The sequence below is a fragment of the Elgaria multicarinata genome, chromosome 3, assembly GCF_023053635.1.
Source record: "Elgaria multicarinata webbii isolate HBS135686 ecotype San Diego chromosome 3, rElgMul1.1.pri, whole genome shotgun sequence".
In the NCBI taxonomy this organism is placed as follows: domain Eukaryota; kingdom Metazoa; phylum Chordata; class Lepidosauria; order Squamata; family Anguidae; genus Elgaria; species Elgaria multicarinata.
In genome coordinates, this window is record NC_086173.1 from 62,148,685 (window position 1) to 62,173,765 (window position 25,081).

Consider the following 25,081-nt stretch of genomic DNA (forward strand, 5'->3'; position numbering starts at 1 on the left):
ATATTCTGCCTTAATGTAGAATATGATAATTAAATTATATCAGTGCTATGGAGAAAATACTTGCTTTCCTAAAAAGTGAAGTGCTCCGGCTCAAATTTCCTTGGATGCCATGTTCTTGTGTCTCATCCTATATGTGTTGGGCCTCACCTGTGGTTATTCAAGGAAGAAGGGAAGACAGTTTCTGTTCTTTGTTCAGGGTGGAACAACTATTAGGTGGATCCACAGTTGGCTACAGAATCTGACTCAAAGAGTGCTTATCAATGGTACCTTCTCAAACTGTGGGGAGGTAACGAGTGGGGTACCACAGGACTCAGTCGTGGACCCAGTGCTCTTCAATATTTTTATTTATGATTTGGACGAGGAGGTGCAGGGAATGTTTATCAAATTTGCAGATGACACAAAATTGGGTGGGATAGCTAATACCCTGGAAAACAAACAAACTTCAAAGTTATCTTGATAGGCTAGAACGCTGGGCTGAAAACAGAATGAAGTTTAATAGGGATAAATGCCAAGTTCTACACGTAGGAAAAAGAAACCAAATGCACAGTTACAAGTTGGGGAATAGTTGGCTCAGCAATACTACAAATGAGAAGGATCTTGGAATTGTTGTAGATCACAAGCTGAATATGAGCCAACAGTGTGATGTGGTTGCAAAAAAAGCAAATGCTATTTTGGGCTGCATTAATAGAAGTATAGCTTCCAAATCACGTGAGATACTGGTTCCCCTCTATTTGGTGCTGGTTAGACCTCATCTAGAGTATTGCCTCCAGTTCTGGGCACCACACTTGAAGGATGCAGACAAGCTGGAGCGTGTTCAGAGGAGGGCAACCAGGATGATCAAGGGTCTGGAAACAGCCCTATGAGAAAAGACTGAAAGAAATGGAGATGTTTTGCCTTAAGAAGAGAAGATTGAGGTGAAACATTATAGCACTCTTCAAATACTTGAAAGGTTGTCACACAGAGGAAGGCCAGGTTCTCTTACTGATCATTTCAGAGTGCAGGACATGGAATAATGGGCTCAAGGTACAGGAAGCCAGATTCCAGCTGGACATCAGGAAAAACTTCTTGACTGTTAAGAGCAGTACAACAATGGAACTAATTACCTAGGGAGGTCGTGGGCTCTCCCAAGCTAGAGGCTTTCAAGATGCTGCTGGACAGCCATCTGTCAGGTATGCTTTAAGGTGGATTCTTGTATTGATCAGGGGGTTGATGGCCTTATAGGCCACTTCCAACTCTTCTATGATTCTATGAGATTTCAGGGCTGAACCATGATACTGAAAACTGATGCTGGGGTTCAGCCCTATTAAACTCTGGTTCAAATTAAATCTAAAATGGTAAAGATTGTATTACCCTTTCCCCCAATAAAATCTAAAGGCAAAAATTATTTTCATAGTACATAATGTAATATATAGAACTTGTTCCCATGGGACTGGGGTGCCTATCAGCATTGTGCCCACAGATACCTCCCTTGGTGTCTGCCAGGCTACCTGCCCCTACTGGTTTTTATTTATTTTTTTAATTATTTAAAAACATTGCGGGTGCTGGCATAGCACAAAGCATTGGCTTTCAACACTACCTTTATTTCCAAGAATGCCTCTGAGCCACAAAAAGATTCCTAGAAAATAAAAATGGTGAGTGGCTGCAGCCCAGACCTTTGTTTTGAAGCAGAGCCAGCCAGCCAAAAAATAAAAGGTAAACTGGGTTTGTAGGAAGGGTAGGGGGCTATGGGAGAGTGGGGTCTGTTTTGCTTGTTTGTGTGTTTCTCGTCACATCACCAGTTTGCCTCATCTGAAATGGGTTATCCTGTTGTGCTTTGTGGGGGAGAGTAAGTGATTTGGCTTTTGGGGATCAGACCCCGTCACTGCCTTGTACTCATCAAGTTATTTGTTTCTGAGCCTCGTCAATTTGATTTCTGTGAAATGGGTCTTAGAACATAAAATTGTGAGTTCCAAAGAGTGGTTTTGTGTTTTGGAGCTCCAATCTCACTTCTACCTTATACTTAGCTTTGGGGGCAAGTTTATTTTGTTTTAGCCTCACCACTTTGCCTTCTGGAAAATGGGTGTTTGGTGAGAGCACCCAGGGCATACTTTGAAGATTCCAAATGTGCCCACTGGCCTAAAATGGCTGGAGATCCCTGCCACAGGGTTTTCTGTATGTTCATAGCAATAAAGATACAGCAGAGACATGCTTAGGATGGACAAAAAACAAACAACCCCCATTGTTCAATTGCACAATAAATTCTTCCAGAAACTGTGAATAGACATGATGGATAGTAGTACTAGTATTCTGTTGTTGCAGTCCTGTAGACAACATTATTATTATTATTATTATTATTATTATTATTATTATTATTATTATTACCTTCTGCCTTATTCACATATATATTCCCATCCCTTGGGATGGAGCTGAACATACACAGTCCGATGATGTGGACAGGGTCCTTGGATTGGTGAGAGCCACCACGTGTATACTAGATCCTTGCCCTTCCTGGCTTATAAAAGCTGCCAGAGAGGGACTGGCTGAGTGGGTAAGCGGAGTGGTCAATGCCTCCCTTTGCCAAGGAAGGGTCCCAACCTGTTTGAAGGAGGCAGTGGTAAGACCCACACTGAAAAAGCCCTCCTTGGCCCCCACTGTATTGGATAACTACCGGCCAGTCTCTAACATCCCATTTTTGGGCAAGGTATTGGAGCGTGTGGTGGCCTCCCAACTCCAGGGATTCCTGGATGAGACGGATTATCTAGATCCATTTCAATTTGGCTTCAGGCCTGGTTATGGGACAGAAACAGCTTTGGTCACCTTGGTGGATGATCTTTGCCGGGAACTGGACAGGGGGAGTGTGTCCCTGCTGGTTCTGCTGGACCTCTCAGGGGTGTTCGATACCATCGACCATGGTATCCTTCTGGGCCGCCTTGCTGGGATGGGTCTTGGAGGCACTGTTTTACAGTGGCTCCATTCCTTCCTGGATGGACGGACCCAGAAGGTGGTACTGGGGGACTCCGACATATACATGAAACCGTTGGGAGAGGTTATCTGGAGTTGTGGGGTGCGGTGCCACCAGTACGCTGATGACACCCAACTGTACTACTCCTTTCCACCCAATTCCAAGGAAGCAGTTTCTGTTCTAAACCGGTGTTTGTTGGCAGTAATGGATTGGATGAGGGCGAACAAATTGAAGCATAATCCAGATAAGACAGAGGTGCTCCTGGTCAGTCGAAAGGCAGATCAGGGAATAGGGATTCAGCTTGTGTTGGATGGGGTTACACTCCCCCTGAAGATGCAGGTCCGCAGCTTGGGTGTACTTCTGGATTCAGCCCTGAGCCTGGATGCCCAGGTTTCAGCAGTGGCCAGGAATTCATTTGCACAGTTAAAGCTAGTGCGCCAGCTGCGCCCGTTCCTAGAGATGTCGGACCTGGCCACGGTGACACATGCCTTAGTTACATCCCGATTGGATTACTGTAATGCGCTCTATGTGGGGCTGCCTTTGAAGAGTGTTCGGAAACCAGCTGGTTCAAAGAGCTGCAGCCAGATTGCTGGTTACAGGGAGCATACAACTCCCCTGTTAAAACAGCTCCACTGGCTTCCAGTCTGTTTCCGGGCACAATTCAAAGTGCTGGTTATGACCTATAAAGCTCTATATGGTTCGGGTCCAGGTTATTTGAAAGAACGTATTCTCCCTTATGAGCCTGCCCGTGCTTTGAGATCTTCTGGAGAGGCCCTTCTTTCAGTCCCACCTTCTTCACAGGCACGCTTGGTGGGAACATGGGAGAGGGCCTTCTCGGTGGCTGCTCTGGTGCTCTGGAACTCTCTTCCCGGGGAAGCTAGGCTGGCTCCCTCCTTGATGGGCTTTCGGAAGCAGGCTAAAACTTTTTTGTTCAAGCAGGCCTTTGGAGAATAATCCAGCCCTCTATCTACGTTAATGTCTTATAATTTTGTTGTGTATTTTTTAATTGTTTATGGTTTTGTTACCCTCCCCCTGCCCGCATGTATATTTTAAACTTTGTAAGGCCGCCTTGAGGCCCAGCATTGGGCAAAAGGCGGGATACAAATATATATATATATATATATATATATATATATGAAAAGGTGAAATTGCTGTTTTTGAAACGTAATAACTAAGTTGCATAAGGTGTCAGTTACTTCTGCTTAAGAGATGGCTGTTGTAATTGCCATTTGCAATGTGGCCCAGATTCCACCTTTTGTGAATGGCACACAGTCGAGTATATAACACCCCCATTTCTCTTCTGTAGTGTATGGTGCTTTTTAACTCTGTTTAGTGGCAGAATTGTTGCTCCCTGCTACTACTGCGAAACCATCACCATTCTGTTTCCTAGTCAAGACCGCCCCCCACTCCTTCCTCCTTAGTCCGCATGGTCCATTAAATTAGGCAGCGGAAGAAAGATCTCCTCCATTGTCAATAGTAATCTCTAGTAAAATGAATTATGCTGTCCAACAGAGCACGGAGGTTATCGGATATGTTTATTCGCGAGAGCTCTTTTGGTAGGACTTGCTGAGCAGAACAGGCGAAGAGGAGGGGAGTTCCGAGAGATGTGGCCCTGCCTAAAGTCGAGCGTTATCCTCCACCCGCCCCAAATCCCTCTTCCACCTTGGCCTGAAATGTCAAGGATAAAGCAGGCATGGTGTTTCCCCCGATGCGCTTCCGCCTGCGCGGCCGCTCGCCAGTTACGCCACAGTCGCTGTGGCTCAGAGGTGAGCGAGCGTTGATGGTCAAAGTCCTCCGCGCCAGCAGGCGAACAAAGGCTCCGTCTCCCGTCCCGTCCCTCCTTTCCGGTCTGCGTACTCATTAACTAAAGAATACTGATTGAGCTGGGAGGACAAGGGCACGGCTTATCACCCGGCCGGTCTTCGTCTGCCGGTGGGTGGGGGTGGCGCGCAGAAACTGGTTTCCGCCTCCTTTCCCTGGTGTACTTTACCAACCTGGTGCCCTCCAAATGTATGCGACTACAACTCTCATAATCTGCCTCTTGCCCTGCTATCTGGGGGAATAGGAGGGTTGTAATCCCACATATCTGGAGGGCACTAGGTTGGGGAAGGCTGCTTTCCCACCTTTTTAGGGGCTGGAATTGCACTACGGCCGCGTTTACCCCGAGAGTCCTGCCTTTCCTATTTGTCACAGTGACACACTTCCACGAGTGCTGCTGGGGAAAGTGAAACGCCGCCGGGCACTTGGAACAAGTATTTTGATGATTGAGTATCGACGACGTGTTCGGGCTGACAGGGTCAGCGTTGAGCTAACAAGCGGCAGGAGTTGTAGTCATACGCTTTTCCCGGGCAAGTGCACAACTGTTTTGGCAGCAGTAAATGTGGGGGCTGATGGCTCTCTGGAGCAGTAAATGGGGGGCTGATGGCTCTCTGGAGCAGTAAATGTGGGGGCTGATGGCTCTCTGGAGCAGTAAATGTGGGGGCTCATGGCTCTCTGGGACAAGTGGGCTGAAGATGGTTTCGAGATCAGAAGCGGTCGAGGAAGGGATGATGCATTCTGGCAAGGAGCGGGAGTCTACTCCGTGAGAGGTGGTGGGGGAGGGAGCGAGGGCGGGGCGCAGCTCCTCCAGTCGTAAGGAACAGCGCTTTCGGGAGGCAGTAGAGATCCCTCCTGCCAAACATCCTTCTCCCCCTGGGACTGCGGCGCCTCAACTTCCTTCCCCCGCCCTCTTGGGTTACTGCGTTCTCACTCCCCTCTCGATGACACTGGGAAAAATTCCAGCCCGCTTTCCATCCCGAGGTTTCTCATTTAAGGGGGCGTGGCCCGGCGATAAGGGAACCTGACGCGAGGCGTGGCTTTTTGCGCGGTGACGTAATGCGTCGCGCGGTGAGGTCACTGTGGCGCCGCCGTTGCTGGTCCCGCTGCCCGTCGCTCCGTCTGCCCTGCTCGGCTCGCTGTGGTCCCCGACCCTCCCTACGGAGTGCGGCGCTTTCTCTTTAGCCAGGACTTTGCAGGATTTGGTCTGGCAGGAGCCTAGTGACAATACGGCCTGGTCCGGCTCTTCGTTTGGCGTCAGGTAAGAGCTGGGCCGGGTCGGGAGCGGTTGCGGGGGTTGGTATTCTCCTTGTTCAGTTACGTTGTCTTGCCGGCGTAACCCGCATTGCGTAATGTGACCGTTGCGTCAGGCGGATTACGCATTTTGCGCGGAGGCCTATTGCGCAAAGGTCTTAGGCGAACCATTCCAATCTGAGCTGTCTGTTAATGAGATTGTCCCTAGCGTCCCGTGCTACTGAAGGGCGCATCTTTCTCCTTTTGTATTTACGCACATTTCGCAGTTGTTAAGTTCTTCGCCGGGTTATTGCGTAGGATGTGGCTCGCTATTTTGCACGCTTACGCGGATTGCGGTAGGTGGTGTGGAAGGTTTATGGTGGCTGCGGAGTTTACGTAGGAGCGTCTTCGCTACTCCCTGTAGGGTACGTGATTGCCGTAAGTATGTCTGTGTCCTCCGCGCGTACCGCTATGAAACCGGCGGACGTTGCGGGCGCGCTCCGCACCTTCGGGACTGTTGGCGCCTGTGCGTATGAGACGGAGAGCAGCCGAGTGTCTTTGCGTAGGGGTGTCCGGCTCCGGTGCGCGGGTGGCGCAGTGAGCGAGCCTGGGCGGGGCGGGTGCTGATGGTACTTCCTGCCGCCGCCATTTTGTCATCGAGCAGGAGGGGAAGCGGTGGTAGTAGCGGCCGCGGCTCCGGTACGGAGGGCGGCCGGCCAGGCAGGCAGGCGTGCGGGCGGGCAACAGAAGCCGCCGCTTGAGAGGGGACTGGCTGTCTGGTTCCTTCCTCCCTCGAAGTAGCGGGTACGAGGCGACTCCGTCTCTTCGCTCCGCGCTCTAGCCTGCCTGCCAAAGGTTGCGGTTCCTCTAGGCCTGGTCGACCGCTGGTCCTGCCCTAGCGCCGCCCCCACCTGGTGGTATTTCAGGAGCAGCTCTGGCTGTGCTTTGGCTCCCAGTGACTCCCTGCGAGTGGAGGCCTTGTTGGCTGGCTTCTTGGCTCGAACTGGTACATATTTTGGCTTCCAACATTTCTCTTGTTTTGTAGCCTGATTAGAAAGGCCGAAGGATGCGCGGCAAACGGTATCCCGCCTAGCAAGGCCGCAGTCGGCGGTTGTATAAAATATATATATCTTGTGACCAGATTCGGACCGCTGCCAGGAGTTGGCCCCTTAGCCGTTCATTTTAAGCTCCAATTTGTCTCCCCTGAAGTATCTCTTCTCTTAGTTGTTCACCACATGTAACCACTGTCTCCCCCATCCTATATCTTTGCTGTCAGGAAAGTCGCTTAGTTTTAAAGCAGTTTATAGTTAGATGGATCTAAATGTTGACATAGATTATAATTCCAATTTCTTTTTAGAAGAGGATCCAGTACAAACTGTGTTCCCAAATAAGGAGCAGTTGACATTCATTAACTTCTAAAGGGCAGCATTTTTAGTAGATCTTCTAGAGAACTTTTGTTGTATAGGAGTTGAAATTCTGGCATAGAACCTGTTATATTACTTGATAGAAAAATTGCAAAGCTTGTGAAATTATCTTATTTTATTTAGGTCACTTGCTAGTATTTGTATATATAGATATTTAATAAACATAATCTGAGGCAACAGTGACCTTTGTAATGTTCATACTCATAGTGTTTATTATGTTACAATAAAATTAGTGAACAATTTTTACTGTTTCATTTTACCTGAAGCTTTGTCCCGTTGTAATTTTAGATAGCTAATAAAGTTTATAATAACTTCTCCCAAAGATTTTGATCAATATTGCTAATAGGTCCTTTGGACTAAATGTTATAAGCTGTTTTGTGGACAAATCAGTGCTTTAACTTGTAAGTAATGTCTTTAAGTGGCAAATAATTCATTACTTAAGAGATAACAATAAATCTGAAAATGCTGTGCGAACCAGGTACGCCTACAACTGCGAAATCCAAGTGCATGAATTTAATATAGCTTGTTTCACTCTTCAGTTTTAAATCAGGATTGATTTAAAACTGAAGAGTGAAACCTACTATGTTAAATTCATGCACTTGGATTTCACTGGCTGTAGGTGTAGACCTGGTTTGTACATAACGAGGACTCATGGTTGTTTAAACCATGTGTAGTTGCGAGCATGTTGCTCCCTGACAGTATTGCAAAACAACCCAAGAGCGTGCCATTCCTGAGTTGTGTGCCATAATGGCCAAACTCACCACTGGGTTGTTGACGAAGAAACAGCAGAGTTTTTTAATCCATGGTTTGTTGTTGGGTAAAATCTCTGACCTACCTAAACAACCCATAGTAAGTTGGGGCTGTGCAGGAACATGCGTGTGAGCACTCTACCTCGCGCCTGCTAGCCACTTCTATTTTGTATCTACTTTTGTAAGCTGCCCAAGAGCTCCCTGTTCCTGGGTTGTGTGATATGCAAACCCAGAACTCTGGGTTGTTTGTCCTTCAAAAGCCCAGAGTTCTGGGTTCACACATTAAAACAAATAACCCAGGAATAGTTGTAAAGTGGTAGAGAGCAGGAGGTATCTTGCTGCAGTGTGGCCCAACTAATTGCAGGTTGTTTAATTTCTAGCTAGTTGCTACGTATGAACCAGGTCTCTGGTTTGTTTCTCCCTCAATAACCCAGAGTGCTGGGTTCGGACATCATAGAGCGCAACACAGTTTCTGGTTTGTTTTGCAAGGTGGAAACAGCAGCAGTGAGCAGTCAGGAGGCAATACACCACCTTGCTCCTGTGCACTCCTACCCATGGCAGTGTCTTGCACCAAACTGATCTGCAGGGCTGTTTCCCCTGCAGGGCTTTTTACATTGGATGATGATGATGGACTTCTTTGGCCCTCTTGATTTTTACTAGAGGATTCTGTTTTGAGGAGACATCTGTCTCTTCTGTAGGAAGAGTAGAAGACTAGCTTGTGCCATAAAACTCCTGGAATGCTCCCTAGTCCCAACAGCTGCCACAATCCCAGCTTGAAGGAGGCTTGGATTCAGATATGCTCGTGAAGCAAGCAGCTATTCCTGTAATAGGACCACTCAGCTTGTGTGTTGTGATTTTCAGTTCTTCCACCCCACACCACCAGAAATTATAGTAGCAGAAGGAATGAATGAGTATCAATGAAACACTCAATAGTTTGCTGCTGCCAGTGGCATCTGCTGAACCTTGTGTGCACTGTGTTGGAGGACCAATGGCTGCAAGTTCAAGTTGGTGAAAGAGAAACTGCTGTCTTGGATCATGTAGTTAGGGTATGGAAGGGATTTTCCTGCTTTCATGAAAAATGTTATTCCAATATGTCATAATTGGTCAATTATGATGGTTAACATTGTTCTCTAGACTCCATGGAGCAAGTTGAGTACTCATGAAGAGCACCTTAGAATAGCAAGAGTAAAGCTGTTCTTACAACCACAGTAATATGTGTCTGGTTATACATGTAGTTTTGCCCAGAAGGTAGCTACTCCATCTGCAAGATTCCAACCAAAGGTAGTATTTCCTTTGTCATTTACTGTGGTTCAACTAAAAGCTGCTTCACACACAAACTTTCCCTACAGAAACTGTAAGAGAGAAAACATGTACACTGTTTTGCATGTTTTTACTTTATGTACACATGTTTAGAATTTGGTGTATTTTTCAAACATGCATAAAGCAAAATACATTTCTGAGTTTCACATATGGCAATGTATATGGTTTGTCTATATTTACATGTAGGAAAGGTATAACATGTGAAGCAGACTTAATATTGGTAAAGATATTCTTGCCCTCAAGATGCATAATCTGGTTCAATTATGTGATGTTGACTTTGTGCAATCACCTCTCTTCTATATTTCTACCCAGAGTTTGGTCAGTTTAATGTTAAGTATTAGCACATATTATTTATGTTCATTTGAACTTCCTGTTCAATATGTTAGTCTAGTGCAAAGGGCTGGCAGTGATATACTGTATTTCTTCGATTGTAAGACGCCATCGATTGTAAGGCGCACACTAATTTCAGTACCACCAACAGGAAAAAAAAACCCTAAGACACACCCGCGATTCTAAGACGCACCCCATTTTTAGAGATGTTTATATGGGGGGGAAAGTGTGTCTTAGAATCGAAGAAATAGGGTATTTGGGTTAGTATGGCTTCTGATATGCAGGTGGTGATGTAGTTGGATCTGTTAAGTCGACACTTAGAAGTTAAAATCTTAGTAACTTGCAGGGAGCATAGGTGGTGGAGGAAAATAAGTGTCTAAAATATACCCTTTTACATGTACATGACTTGTTATGCTGTAATCTTTATTCAGTGCAGAGTTATCTGCTAAGTTGCCCTCTGTTGTTTCTTGCATAGTTCTTGTTAAAGCAAATCTTTACTAATTGTACTCATTCTGCTACAGAAGTATACTCAGCTGGATCTCTAAGACTCTTCAAAATACTAGATATACTGTTGTGCTTTTTCTTGGTAAAAGGAATGGCTATGGCTATGTAAAAGTGTAACAGTTCTGCAGTTTTATGTGAGAAATTGGTGGTGGTTGTAGGAATTTGGGTTTTTGTCAGAGTTTGTCAGATTTTATACGCATCATGTTTCTTTCTATCCACTGAGCTTTGCCTTAGGTGGATTCTCTTAAATCCTTAGAAGGTAGAGAGCTATTCTGGGCTTGCTTTGGAGGTGTCCTCTTTTCTTTCTGCTTATTGCCTGTTTTTTTTCCTGATCAGGAAAGAAATATTCTTTTTTCAGCCTTCAGTTTTATTATGTTTTAAGTTAAATTAGCAAGACACATAGGCCTTTTCCATCCCTGCATAATAAATCCAAATTGTCCCAATCTGCTATAGCCATCAGAAGTGAGCTTCTTACTTCCCAGGACAGGCATGGCCATTTTTTAAAAAAAATTCTCAGGGGCCATCCAGTTCCCTTGTTCCTTTTAGAGTGAAAGAAGGGGTAGCTATGACTACATGAAAAGCTCTAAATGCCAGTGCTAAAGACTTGAAATACAGAATTTCTCCCAGAAACAACTGATTTGGTTCCAAAGATACACTGGGGACAAATTGTGCTCTCCCCACCCCCTCACATAAGCTACGTAAGGTGGGAGCTGGCCACTCATGCCAAAATTCAACAGCAATTTCCCTTTTCATAAAATGGAGCTTTGATCTTGAATCAGTTTGTGACTCAAGTGAGTAGACTGCTCATGTGAGCATTTCTTTTTCCTCAAGTCAGTGAACTCTGTGCTTCATTATTAGCAAAAATGCAGTTCTTCATATCTGCTATTTGATAATGTAGCCTAGGCCTGCCAGTTCTTCATCTCTAGCTTTGTGTAGCCGTTCACTTCTTTAAAAACAAAAGCCTCCTAAGGAGGAGCAAGAATGGTTGTCTGACATGGTACTGAGACAGCAATTCTGTTTTGTGGGACTAGATTTCTCTTGCTTAGAGGATCTTCCCAACATAATCATTTTCTACTAACCAACCAAATGTTTTTCACAAGTTTCTTATGCGGGATAAATTCAGAACTAGGGAATGGCTTGATTTCTGATGCATTTGTATTCATCAAGAGTTAAGAGCATAAGATGACTCAGATGTAGTTTTTCCCCACACAGAGCTCATGCTATTTAAGATACCTCTGTATCACTGACGGAAAGTAGGTTCTTGCAGGGGCGTCTATAGCTTTTTTCCAAAGTTGTCCCCATTCAGAGAGGCTGCAACATGCAACTATGAACCGCTATCAAAGCCCTCAGGTCAGTGGATTACTGAATAAAGTGCGGCTAGTAAGACCACAGATGCCTCTTCAGTCTCTGTAAATATCTGCCTTGTCTGTACAGGGAGATAACTGATCGGTTTGACACCAAAGGAGTTAGTATTTGTGTTTGCTTAATCTGTATTTAGTCTACAGGAATTGCTTATCTTAGACCTTCATGTGGGAAGCCTTTGTATGGAACTGGAGGAATACTACCTAAATCAGTATATTTCAAAGCATGTTAGCTTTCAGGAGAATGTTCTGAGTTTTGGCCATATATGGCAGGATTAATTAAATGTGTTAAATCTGTTTCAAAGGAGTTTGTTAAGAAGTATTTTGTCCAAATGTAATCTTGGAAACAACTGATAAATACATGCTAAAAATATAGCTTGTATTTATATTGATTGGATAGTAAATATTGAATTAGAAGATGGTAAATGCTTAAAAATACATCATTATGTAGTTGATAGATTGGTTTGGGCCAGATGAGAACATTTGCAAGGTATATATGATTGTGTGTGTATCTTTGTATTTATATCAGCCTTGCCTTGACAGCTGGCTAGGATGATTGGGATTATGGTCCAACACATCTGGAGGGCACCAGGTTGGTGAAGGTTGGTCTACGTTGTTTCAAAAGACACTATTTCTGTTTTGAGTTAAAACTGAGATTTTCTTTAGTCTTGCTCTTCAGAGTCCTTTAGACTTGATAAAGCATCAGCATTCTTATGTTATAACATCACCTTTCTGTGGTGTCCGACACTGATCCATGACTTGAAGTTTTTACTTATCAGCTTCCAGGCTCATCAAGATGTCAGTGTTAACATTTTGGCTGTCTGGTTTTCTTCAGGAGATGTAGTGCAGATGCAAATTGAAAATTACACTGTTCAGTTCACTCATTTTGCTATTTTTGCCCTGATAAAATACTATTTGAACAGCTACAGTATGATTCACTAAGAAAAACTTAATTTGCATTCCTTGTTATGGTTACAAATCTACATTGAGTTTTAAATTCATTGCTGAATCATTGCAGGTCCAATATCTATGGATTCCAAAATGTTTTATGGATTATAATTCAATGCAGTTTAATATGTAATCATAAACACTACAGGCTACTAGAGATACAATGCATGGAATCAGAATGGAATATGAAAAATTATAATGACTAATTATTTAATACCTTTTAATATTTGTCAATATATTTTAAGATCTGAGTGCAGAAGGATTCTGATGCCTTTTCTTGAAGACCCTTCTTTCATTGCAGAGAGAGAATACATGGTTGTTTCCTTGAGTCAAGACACTATTTACCAGAGAGTTGAGGAACATGTTAGGTGCAGTTATGCTTCACACAGAGAACAGAAGAATAACTGTTGAGAGCTTTGAAAAAACATGAAATGTAAAAGCAAAGCTTGCCCTGCTAGCTGGCTTCTGAGACCAGTTTTATAGTCTTCTATATTACCAAGACACCTACTGAATTGTGGCCATATAGATGGTTTGTAGCAGTAAGGGTGGCCCAGCAAGTGCCAACATCATTCCCTGATCTCATTTGGCATTTTGCCACTTTTCTGTTTGCTGCCTCATCTGCACTCTTACCTCAGATGCCTGCTTCCTCTGATTTCCTTCAGTCCTGGTCAGATGTAGTCTATTGCTGTGGCCAAGTTAGTGTAAAAAGTTCATGAAATAGTGTGACTGTTACAGAAATTTGTTTTGGGAATTGGTGAATCCTGTGTAATGAACAGAGATCTGTTTTTTTACAATGGCAAAAATGCCCCTGCTTCCCTCAACTCCTGCACACAGCGACTTCTTCCAGACAGTATCCATGCTGCAGGTTTATCTTTCTGTGTTCATATTTATTCTTGACTCTTCGTATCCAGGTTTGTAAAACATATCAGTATTTGTCCCTTTGTGTAGTGAAGTTAGGATGTGTTCATTGTCAGATAACCTTTTAACTTCTCAGTATGAACACACTAGTTTTGACATGAGGGTAAAGTTTAGATTAATGGCTATTGCTATCTGAAAGGCCCTTGACTTTTAAAGTGGTTTATACCCAGACAGTTCTGGGCATTTGGAGGCTTTTCCTCAAGGTGAAAAGTCACAGCCTGTTACATTCTCCTCTTGGTTTTCTAACAGTAATTCTCCATTGCACGCTAGTGAATCTATTAGTTGGAAAAGACAGATATGAATTACTATTATTATTTATTATAGGGTATAAGTGATATTTGTGACAAAATGTCAAGTAGAAGGAGAAGAGGAGGAATTCCCTCCCCCCCACCCTGAATTTCAGTCTTAAAAAGTAGTGTCTGTTGGTCTTTAACTGTCTTTTTTCATAGAATCAGTGAAGAGTGGGATATTTATACCATCTTAAAACTTTTATACCTCTCCTTATCTCTGACGGGTTGCAATTCAAGCTGGTAGTTTGAAGTCTTAAAACTGAATCACTGCGAAAAGATTGAAGATTAAAGAGAACTGTTACCAAACGTATTATTCTAGACATGTGTACAAACTTGCACACATTCTCAAGATACACATTTGTATGCAAGTATTTGACCTGAAATACTTGAAGAAAATAAAACACATTTTATAACATTTAAATCACACATAAATACTTTTTATTGGCATAATTTTAAAGATTTAAAGAAAATAACATGTATTACCCTTACATTCTTTAAGAAAAAGAAAGGTATTGAAAACTCTTGATATACTAATACATTTTAGCAACCCAAATAAATGAGCACGATATGCTGACTGCTCATCTACAATTACTACCAAACTTGCTTAATATTGTTCTCAAAATTGGCATGCATTCATTATTACTATTGAACCTATGAAATGGAAAATTTTACACAGAAAGATAAAACATGGGAAAAGTTCTGGGAAAATTTTAAAGCTCTTCTAAAGACCTTGGCAGGAATAGTGCCAAACTCTAAAAGAGGTTTGTAAGTTTAGCCTAATATTTCCAAATTGTTTAACAGCATTAATTTAATATTTATTTATTTATTGCATTTCTATACTGCCCATTGTAAGCCATATGGCAGATTGCCTTGTTTTGTTTTATTCTGTACAGCGCCATGAAAATTGATGGTGCTTTGTAAATAAATATTAATAAATAATAATAGCTGAAGCTCTCTGGGTGGTTCACAAAAAATTAAGACCATTCAAAGTATAAAACAACAGTATAAAACCATAATATAAAATACAATATAAAAGCAATATAAATGTCCTGTTACCTGCAGTTAGTTCATATGATCTTGTGTTAATTTCATGTAGGTGAGTGTATGGAATTCCTCCAGATGAGTGAATGAGCTGGCAAAGGTGGGACAGAACGATTTCCTTCACCAACTGGCTCTGCTTCCATACTGGCTGTGGAAGAATTGAAACCCTTTCCTCTGCAGCCAATACAGGAGCCAAGTAGCCTAGGGACACAGCAAGCTTTCCCTCCTTTGCCATCCACTGTGCTATTCACCAGGTTTTTACTTCTATGAGGGTCCCTCTTATGAGTAAAAAACAAGGAAGTAAAAAAAAACCCATAGGCTAGCAACTTCAGTGGGGGCTTACTAAGAAGGATTACTAACTTGAAATCTGCTTCAATCAATCTCTTTCTCTGTCTGCCTGTCTAAAATAGAACACTATTGTTAGAAGCTTTCTGGTGGGGGAATGCACTAATTTACAGGACATTAGCGAATCTTCACTAAATTGGGGGCGGGGCGGGGCTCTGAGTTGGATCCAGAGGTGTTTTGCAGAAGCAAAAAGGCATTTCCATTTGCACAAGCCAGACCCACCAAATTCTCCCATTTTCCCTGCCCTACTATAGGATGGGGAAACTATTCCATAGGATCCTTTGATGCTTGGTAGAAGAAGGCTATGGAGCATGTGGGAGGAGCTGCGAAAGTCATACTGTGCAAGTCTATCTCTAGAGCCAACCCTAAGTAAGTTAGTATATCTGTTTAACAGGCTCTTTAATTACAATATAAACTTCTACAGGTCAGTTATTTTTCTTACGTTGTTTTCCTTAATTAGCCTGACACTTTAAAGAACCTGTTAAGAGGTTATAGACTTTCACAAGATGTGGCAGCTTAGTCATAAATGCTGTTAGCTCTATTTTCCTAAACTGGCCTAAGATTGATGGTGGAGCGTTGATCGTTCCCACTGTACATAATTTTGCTGCTGTACATTGGTATTCAGAGAGATTATATTCTAGACTTCTTTCTTATAAAGTTATCCTGTGAATTATTTAGATTTGAAAGTAGGGAATCCATCTTCCTTGTGATCCCTTTTGTATTTTCTACCACTATAAGTAAGTCAAATTCAGTTTATTCCTTCATTAAAATATCTCACTATTGCTCTTGTTTGGGGAAAATTGAAAAAGTGGTAATCTGTTTCCTTTCATTTTGGTAACCACTTCCTAACAGAGTATATGATTATCTGTAACTACATCTACAATTGTAGTTATTTTACATTCACATCATAAAGAGGTATCTCCAAGCATCTCTGGATTAACAAGATGTTCGTTAGGGAAGATTATAGAATACAAAGGCATATCCACGCTATTGAGTTGGTAGGTTGAATACTTCAGTAGGAGAGTGAATACTTCAGTAGGAGAGTAGCTGAAGCAGTTGACCAGTTCCACTCCAGCCTCTACTCCTTTTGAGGGGACTTCCTAGAACTTAAGATCATGAAATAGTTAGAGGGCTTGAATGTAGGTAGTGGATAAGTCAAGCTACAGCTGACAGAGAGCACAGCATGCATGAATACCATTGAGGTGATAGTAAAGCGATATTGACTAATTTTTTTCTAGTGCAGATATTTTAAGTGGCTAATAGGGTATAATAATCTAGGCTTGCAGACCCATAGAGTAAATGATCTGTAGCTTGCTTTGATGTCTCTGCTAGATCCTTCGATGGTGAAGTTACTCAAATTTAGTCTGACTTGGATGCTGTAGTTGAGAAAAAATCCAAGTCAGATGTGTAACGGAATGGTCAGTTAGGCTTACAGTTAGTTTTGGTCTGTTTTTCTCAAGGGTGTAGCAGGGTTGTAAAACCACAGTGTGGTGTTTGGACCGGTGTGCCCACCTTGGCTGCTGAAGGCCAGCCATGAGAACCTGAGTCCAGTTATTTGGGCTATCAGTGTCCCCTTGGATGGGAGTGGATTCCCACCTTCCCTCAAGGGTGTTCAGATCCCTGCTCTAAAAACAACCTTTATACAGAGATGATCCTGTTAACTCTAATCTTCTCTTTTGAGGATGGTTATTGAGCCCATTGTGGCAGAGCAACCCCAGTTGCATTTGCTGCTAGTGGTATGCAGCAAGATTTACTCTGGATCAAGTCTAGTTGCACACAGTTATGCATTTTTAAAATTATTTTCTATTGTGAATATCAACAAAACAGAACAGAAAATACATCATGAAAATGGGGAGAAAAATTCCATAGATTACATCTATAAGATATCGTCATTTTATATCATGTGTACCATTCATTTAAAAAAAAGGGGAGGAAGAGAGTTATACAAAGGTTTCAAGAAAAGCAGACAATATATCCGTGTACTTATCCACCTCCAAGTTGCGTCTATATAACACCTGTTCAAAAGTTGATAACGTGATTAGGTCCTCGATCCATCGTATTATGGGAGGTGTGGATTTGTCCTTCCAGTGTGATAGTATAAGTCTTTTAGCTGTCATAGGGGCTCTAAAGATCCATCTGCGCTGACCATGTGTTAACTTCTAAGAAGCTGATAGGTAATTTAGGAGGACACACACATAGATGGTTTCAGTACAAAGTTCATCCTTATTATAACCTCCTCCCAAAAGGGCAACTGCTGGGCATTGCCAAAACATATGAGTTAAAGAAGCATTAGATGCATTATGTCTCCAACAACTGCAAGTTAGACAAACCCTTATTGAAAAGGCATTGTGGAGTCCAATAAACCTGAAACATTTTTTTTGCTGAATAAAACATAACCTGAGCTCCATAAAAGCTTCAGATACAGATGCTAGGGCAACCGTCCATTGGTTAAGCAAGATAGGGCACTCCAATTCTTTATTCAAATCCAGTCTTAAACTATGGGTATCATATTTACTTACTGCTATTAAATACTTATATATATGGGTTGTGGATTGACAAGTCAGTTCAGCTGTTATAAGTGTTTCTAACAGTGCTGGAGGCTCCAAAGCTGTAAAACCAGCTGGACCAAACCTAGATTCCAGCACATGTTGCAATCGCAAGTATTCCATTGAGCTGTAGCAGGTAACTTATATTTAACACACAAGTGTGAAAAGGACAAAAACTCATCATTTGAGCCTGTTAATTGATCCAAAGTAAAAATCATCCTATCCGTCCACGTACTCCACAGAAATGCTTTCCTTCCAATTCTTAAATCTGGGTTTCCCCATATAGTCAATTTTTCATGAGAGGATGAATCAAACTGTAATTGATGTGATATATATGCCACGTCTGTCTAGCAGCCAAAATTGTGAGAGGGGGGTTACTTATTCTGATATGACGAGAACCGAGTGCTATCCATTTGGGAAGAGGTTCTAACCATAAGTCTTCCAGACAGACCACAGTGGCAGTTCTGAGGGAACAGAAAAATACCAAAACTTAGTACTAGCCAATAGCTAAGCCTGATGGTACAAAGCTAGGTCTGGAAAACCAAACACACCTTCTTTAATTGGAAGCTGCATCCATTTCAAAGATATTCGAGGTGGGGATTTACAAAACAAAGCATTGTTGTTCAAAATCTTTGCCAGGTATAAATAAAGCAATCCCACGCATAACAAAGAATTTGAGGTATAAGGTTCATCTTCAGTGTGTTGACTTTACCCCATAGACTCAGTAGAGCCCATCTGTCTATATCTTGTGTAATCTCACTAATCAATTTATTTAAGTTTATTTTAAACAATTGAGATATATCTCTTGGAATGAGTATTCCCAGATACATGATAAAATCAGGGCACCACTGAAATTGGCCATTACCCAACACATTAGAAAATATACTATCACCAGTTGGCATCAACTCCGATTTTAACCAATTAATTGAGTAACCGGAAAGATCACTGAAGGTGTTAATTCCATCAAAGTAGGATTAGATGCCTGGAGTTTAGAAATAAACAATAAAAGATCAGCATAAAGAATAATTTTAAATTCAAAGTCAGCATGTACAAACTATGTACTGCACATAGTTATGCATGATTAGTTGGGTAGAATGAGAATGTGCATCCTATTGAAAATAATGGGCTGATTTGCACAACAAAGCCAGCTGGTCCCATGTTGAGCTACAGTGTATGCTGGATACCATTTTGAATATGCAGCCTGTAGTTGAGGGTTTTGCAAGGGTTGTTTAACTCTCAAATAACCCATGATAGCTGGGTTTGCACAATATGGCGCAACCCTCAATAGGCCTGATTGGGGATTGCATATTGAAAACAGCACAACTGCCTCAGCATGGGGAACATACTTGCTTTTCTCCCTTACACCCATCTAATTGCAAATAGTTCCATACTCTTTGGAAAAAGTACAACAAATCACCAAAAAGAGGGGACATGTTTTGGAGCTAAACCATCCATGAGAAACGTGCTCCCCTTTCAAGCTCTGCATTAATAATAATGTGAAACAGTAGCATGGTTATGGAGGGCAGAATGGAGTACTGAGGAATTTTACAAGACAAATACCAGGTTCAGCGCAATACTTCAGCAATGTGGCCTTCTGAGATTAATTAGATAGGAAGGAATGGAGGCTGTACAAGGATGTACCACTCCTTTCAAGTCCCACAAATGACATAGCAGACTGTTGCAACCATTGATTGGGTTTTCCAGAAAAGTTTGAGCTGGAAAACATTCTGCAGTCATAAATTGACTGAAATCTGTTTTAGCATGTTTACCTGTATTTAGTAAACAAAGCTAAAAGTACACCATGTTAATCCTACATGCTTTATAACTCTCAAAGTTTTACTAATAGCCAGCAGTTGAACTGAAGTATTTGATTAGGAAAAATTCAGTAAAGTGCACCTAGTGTCATGGGCCTGATCCTTCAGGCACACACTCTGGCATACTGATACAGGGCACCCCAAATCAGTGAGACTCTTTTATTGTAGCAAATCCCACAGTAAAAACTTAATGCCTACATTCTTCAGAAATCAGATAGCTGGTGACAATTAGCTATAGGTTCCATGTAATTCCAGAACATTCCAAAGCAAATAATTATGTGTGCCAGAGATCCAGACAACTTGGTTTCCTTATTACAATCTCTACGGCTCAGAATACTTCGCAAGGGGTTCAAATGATTCCTGGCATAAGCTGCCCCAGGCATTCAAAGACCAGGGTTTCCCAAATGGACTGAGAAAAGAATTGTCATAATCCATCCCAGGTAATCCAAGACAAGGGCTTCCAAATACAGGGCAAGGGGTTTAGAAGATTCCTGGCATAATTCATCCCAGGGAATCCAAGATAAGGGTTTTTAGAGAAAGACCTAAACAAATTCACACATGCAAAGGTTTAGTCCTACTTTAAAATCTTTGTTAGAACCTCAGTGCTATGTAAATAGCCTTTAAAATCCAAGAGTCAAGACCGGTTCAGGCGTAAGGCAGGATCTACACTACTGCTTTAAAATGGTTTATAACAATAGTGACATAAACAGTTTTCAAACTGTTTTCCAAGTGTCACATCCTGCTTGGTATAGATCTGGCTGCAGTCCAGATAATCCAACACATGCAGAGATTTTGGTGACTATAGATTCCACTCTGCTATCTCCATGGCTCCAAGTCAATAGCAAACAAGAATTTAAGGTCTTTTAAAAGTGTAGCAGTACTTTTCATGGCAGGTTCTTAGCAATACAAAGTTCAAAGAGACAAGAGTCCAAATTTATTATTTATTTACAATATTTGTATACCGCTCCACATCCAAAGATTTCGGAGCGTGACAAGAATAACATGTTAAAAAATAATAATCATAAATTGGATGAAGAGTCTGTGTGAAGAGTTCCTCAAGAGGTTCAGATGGTAGGAAGTCTATACAAAGGAATCTGGGCAATAAAGCTGGGCAATTAAGCAGCCTGGGCATCTGCTTAAAAGTGAAGGTTTGGCTGCGATAGCCCTCCTCCTGAACAACTGACTAGGGATTTTAGCCTATCAGTGGAACCCTTGCCCAAACAGGGTATCTCTATTCTGTTCTTCAGGGGTGACATCTCTAAAAACAAAACAAAATAAACCCTGCCCCCACCTCTCCTGTTAGGTTCTCACAGAGAAGGCTGCCAGCCTCTATCCTCTCCAAGGCTGAAGCTAGCAGCTGGATGGGAGTAACTTAACTCCCGCCTGCTCTCTTCTGAGAACACTGACAGAGATAAACTCACTGATTCCGACATTCCACAGGCTGAATAGGCCCAAACCCTTCCAAACTACTTCTGATCAGATTTTGGTTATTAACTGTAAGGCCCACTGCAGTGTTGCAGCTGAGCAACAGCATCTAGTGTGGTTTAAATTAGATATTAAAACAAATTCAAAGTTTTACTTGGGATGAATTTTATTGGATTTTTAAAATATTTTAAGGTCATACTTCTCTACAAAATTTAGATTTAAAGAGAGAATGAATGTATTGAGAACTGTTAACATAGCCGTTTTAGCATACCTGAAGAGCTATGTCCAAAGTTGTGCGGTTCCAGGGAATAGCCACCAGAAAAGAGTTAATTACAACTTTTCATTTTTAGGTTTTACTAGTATTGCATCTATTCAAGTTTCCCAACTTGTCTTGTATAGTATGCTTTAATTACGTAACTAATTTTATGAAGCAATTAATTTCTAAAAATGGAAAATTCGTAACACTCCATTCAACATTACTTGTTGTGACATAGTGGCTGGGTTCACACATAATGCTAAACCATGGTATGGGTTGTTAAATTCTGGGTTTTCGTAATGTCTATAGGGCCACATGTTCCCCTCTCCTATCAAAAATGAAAATTCAAGATAATGGAAGGAAACATTAGGGTCCTGATTCTTTTGAATCTCCCCCAACAGTTTGTATTTAGTGGAGGGGCGCCTGAGCCAAAGGCTCTCTGACTAGTTCCCTAACCTCATATTCAAAACTTTTCTTCCCTCAGGCATAGTATCAGAAGACAATTGGATCCTACCTAGTTTGTCAGCACTCGGAAAAAAAGTGTGTTTCATACTTCTAAACCGCACATTCCATTCCCTCCCTTTCTGCAGTTACTGCACTGAATGCCTCAAACTGTGTTACAAAACAGTGATACTGATTTCAAAACCCATTGAAATTAAGGCTGCCTTCCGAAATGAATAAAAATTAATCTACTCTTCCCCACAATGTGAGATCACATAAGGCACGCATATGTTAGTGTTTTGTCCTTTTCCCTTCTTTACTGTATTCCAAAATCAAAGCATTTTTGTCAGGCCTGAAACAAAACTCAAAATCATTTAGTCCCGTTCTAAAACTGAAGGCTACATTCTTTACGGATTAGGTCTGTAATTTCCACATAATCTATTTGCAATAGTCTTTATACTTTTCTTCAAAGGTCATCAACACAATGTAGAAGTTAGTTCAAATCATAGAAGTGCCCCTATTTAAATTTTATTTAAGATTCTCCAAATTATAAGAGGAAAGAAAGTTGCAGCCCTTCTACTCTCCCCCAAGACACATCCATGCATGCTACATATAATCATGCACCTGATTTAATGGCACCCTCACAGATACATAACTTTTAATGTTTAATGTCATTGCTCCTCAATCTTCGTGATTGCCTGCTCTGTAACTTTTCAGTGTGCTTTTATTTTGTTTCATGAAATTAACATTTTAATGTTCCACATCTGATGATGTACAGGAAAATAGTACAAGTTTTGAATTATGCAGTTATTGCATAATACAGGAAATTGGTTAATTTGGGATTGGGTAGTGCAAGTGGTACTTTACTTTCACTGGTTACGGTATAATTACTATGGTTGCAACATAATTAGATCAATGGAAAAGTTCTCTCTCTCTCTCTCTCTGGCTCTGTAGCCAGAACTGACAAGCCGCCGCTACCACAGGACCTATTTTTAAAGAAAACACTGTGTTGTGGAGTGTGTACACTCTAGCTTCCTAGCTCTGCTGGTGGTACCTCTTGTGTCTTTAAAGAGACCATATTTCTTGGAAGGTGAGCAATGCTGATTCTGGGATGGGAAGGTAAGGGTAGAAGAGGCAGCAGCTTTGAAGAGCAATAGCAAGTTTCTGCAGTTATTCCATGTCTGTTGGTTAGTCATTGTTGGGAACAGGATTTGGACTGTCTGCTTGGGGAGAAATCCTTGCTTCTCATCTCCCTCTGTCTGTTCTGCTTAGCAACCAAGCTTGCAACAATCCTTTGTAAGGGGGTGGGGGGCAGAGAAAAGATGGTGGATGCAGTGGCTAGATTTTATTCTCATAGCAAATAAGCTAATTTTGAACAGTTTGGTGCTCTGTAGCGACGAAGCACATCGTTAGAAAAAAAATCTGCACTCACGTTCTGGGGTGGTGGTATTAATGGTGTCCTCTGACACTTGCCTTACTAGTCCTTTTGTGGGCTTGAATTCTTGGAAACATCTGGTTTACAATAGGTGTGATGCTGTATCTAGGTCATCTTTACTGTCATTCATGACCATATCCACTAAGATCTTCAGAAGCAGTATACCTCTGCATATGAAGTGCTGGATTAAAACAGTAGAGAATTATGGCCATTATACCTTAATCTTTTCTTGACAATTGATATTACAGTCTATTATTATGAACTGGTTCACATGTAACAACAACTCATGGTTTAAACAACATGGTTGTCATGCACAATTGGGAGAGAGTGAGCACACTGCCTTCTACACGTCTGCCACTTCCCCTTTTACTCAATCTAAAATCGACTCATTCATAGGTTGTTGATGTTAGAAGTTAATAGTTTGTTGTTCGTTTAACTCCTGTGTTGTTAAGCCCCTAAACAATCCATTGATCTGGTTTCACACATCATGTCACGCTCGACAAATCGTAGGTTGTTGATTAAAAACGGAAATGGTGCACCCACTTGCTCATGAGCTCTTTAACTCTTGGGCTGTTATGTGAGAACTATCCCTATGTGTGGCTGCTTGATAGTATTTTTATATTTTTCTGAATAAACATAATTTTTCATCAGAATTCTTGGTTTTCTTCATGTGCCATTTAGCAGTTAATCTCAGTGACTAAAACCATAAGATCAATTGATTAATATTTCATCCATTGAGTTGCAGCCCAAGTTAGTTCCTGTTTTACAACAAAATGCTCATTTGTAAATATATAACACTAGTTATATGTGAGTATTGGGATAAATGTGGGGAAAGCCCTGGCTTTTGAATATCAGCTAAAGAAACTTCTGTGAAGTCTTGTTCTAATACATTGGACATAATCCTTCCCATCCAGGCACAGTGCTTATATATGGAGGTATCCTTGATGGGAATAACAGATCTTTATTTTCCCTCTCCCCCTCCCCACACACACTCCTGGCATTCATGGGCAGGCTATTATGAATAATGGGAGGCCTCTGCATTCTTGAGTATGCAAGAGGGGGTAGAGGAATGAACAGGTAGACAGGAGGCTCACACATTCCCTTTAATCAGCTGCATCTATGTGTGCTAGAGTGCGGGTGGGCAAAAAGGCTAAATAGGGCTCTCTTGTGGTCTTTGGGGGTCTGCCATGAGTAATACACTTGTATAGGAAAGATCTTGCCCTCTGTTTAGGCTTAGTTTTTAATTTCTTTAGCAAGGCAGGTCACCATTAGGATTCTTACTTGTCCACTTAATGCTCAGCATTGTACCAAAGGATTGACATTGAGGAGATGATGAAATATACAGCAATAGCACTAGTATGGAAAACAATTAGTACAGCATTTAATTTCCCAGTAAGCTTGAAGAATGATAAACAGTACAAACATGAATTTGCAAGAAACCACATCTCAACCTGCTATATCTTGGTAAAATAATTTCTAGTAATTTCTTGTAAGTCGTATTATTCACTAATTGGCAAGCTCTTAATGATTTAAAACATTGCAGTAAAAATAATTGGATTATAATATATCCCTACTTTTAAATTGTTCCTTAGTTTTTCCTTTGCCTTGGATTGTTTTCTTTTGTTTTAGCACTCTCTCAAACTTTATACATTGGTAAGCGTACGTGAGTATCACTGCTTTAATTTTTTAAAAGATTAATCTTTGGATTCTATACAGTTAACTCTTTAAAATTTATTTGTATAATTGATGGTAGTTTTAGGGGAGGCAAGGAATGTTTTGGAGGGTTGAAACTTGTAAATATTTAAGATTTTCTATTCTCATTAGGTTTTAAAATGTATATTGAATTGGTTACATTTTTTATATATTGAATATTCAAAGTTTAAGAGAACTCAAAAGTTACAATAAATGAAACCTATGAAGTAGTAAATCAAACACATAGGGTCAG

At 41.4% G+C, this 25,081-nt stretch overlaps 1 protein-coding gene across 5 annotated transcripts in view; it reads left to right on the top strand.

The window, feature by feature from the left end:
• Positions 1 to 5,804: 5,804 nt before the first annotated feature.
• BRD4 (bromodomain containing 4) overlaps positions 5,805 to 25,081 on the top strand; it is a 92,867-nt gene continuing 73,590 nt past the window's right edge. For 2 of the 5 annotated variants that reach the window (XM_063120457.1, XM_063120460.1), the window contains exon 1: positions 5,805 to 6,017. The gene's annotated coding sequence lies outside the window, so the exon portion shown is untranslated. Of the gene's footprint in view, positions 6,018 to 6,907; positions 6,996 to 25,081 lie in introns of those variants that run through there. The other 3 variants (XM_063120459.1, XM_063120461.1, XM_063120458.1) reach the window with 2 other exon arrangements.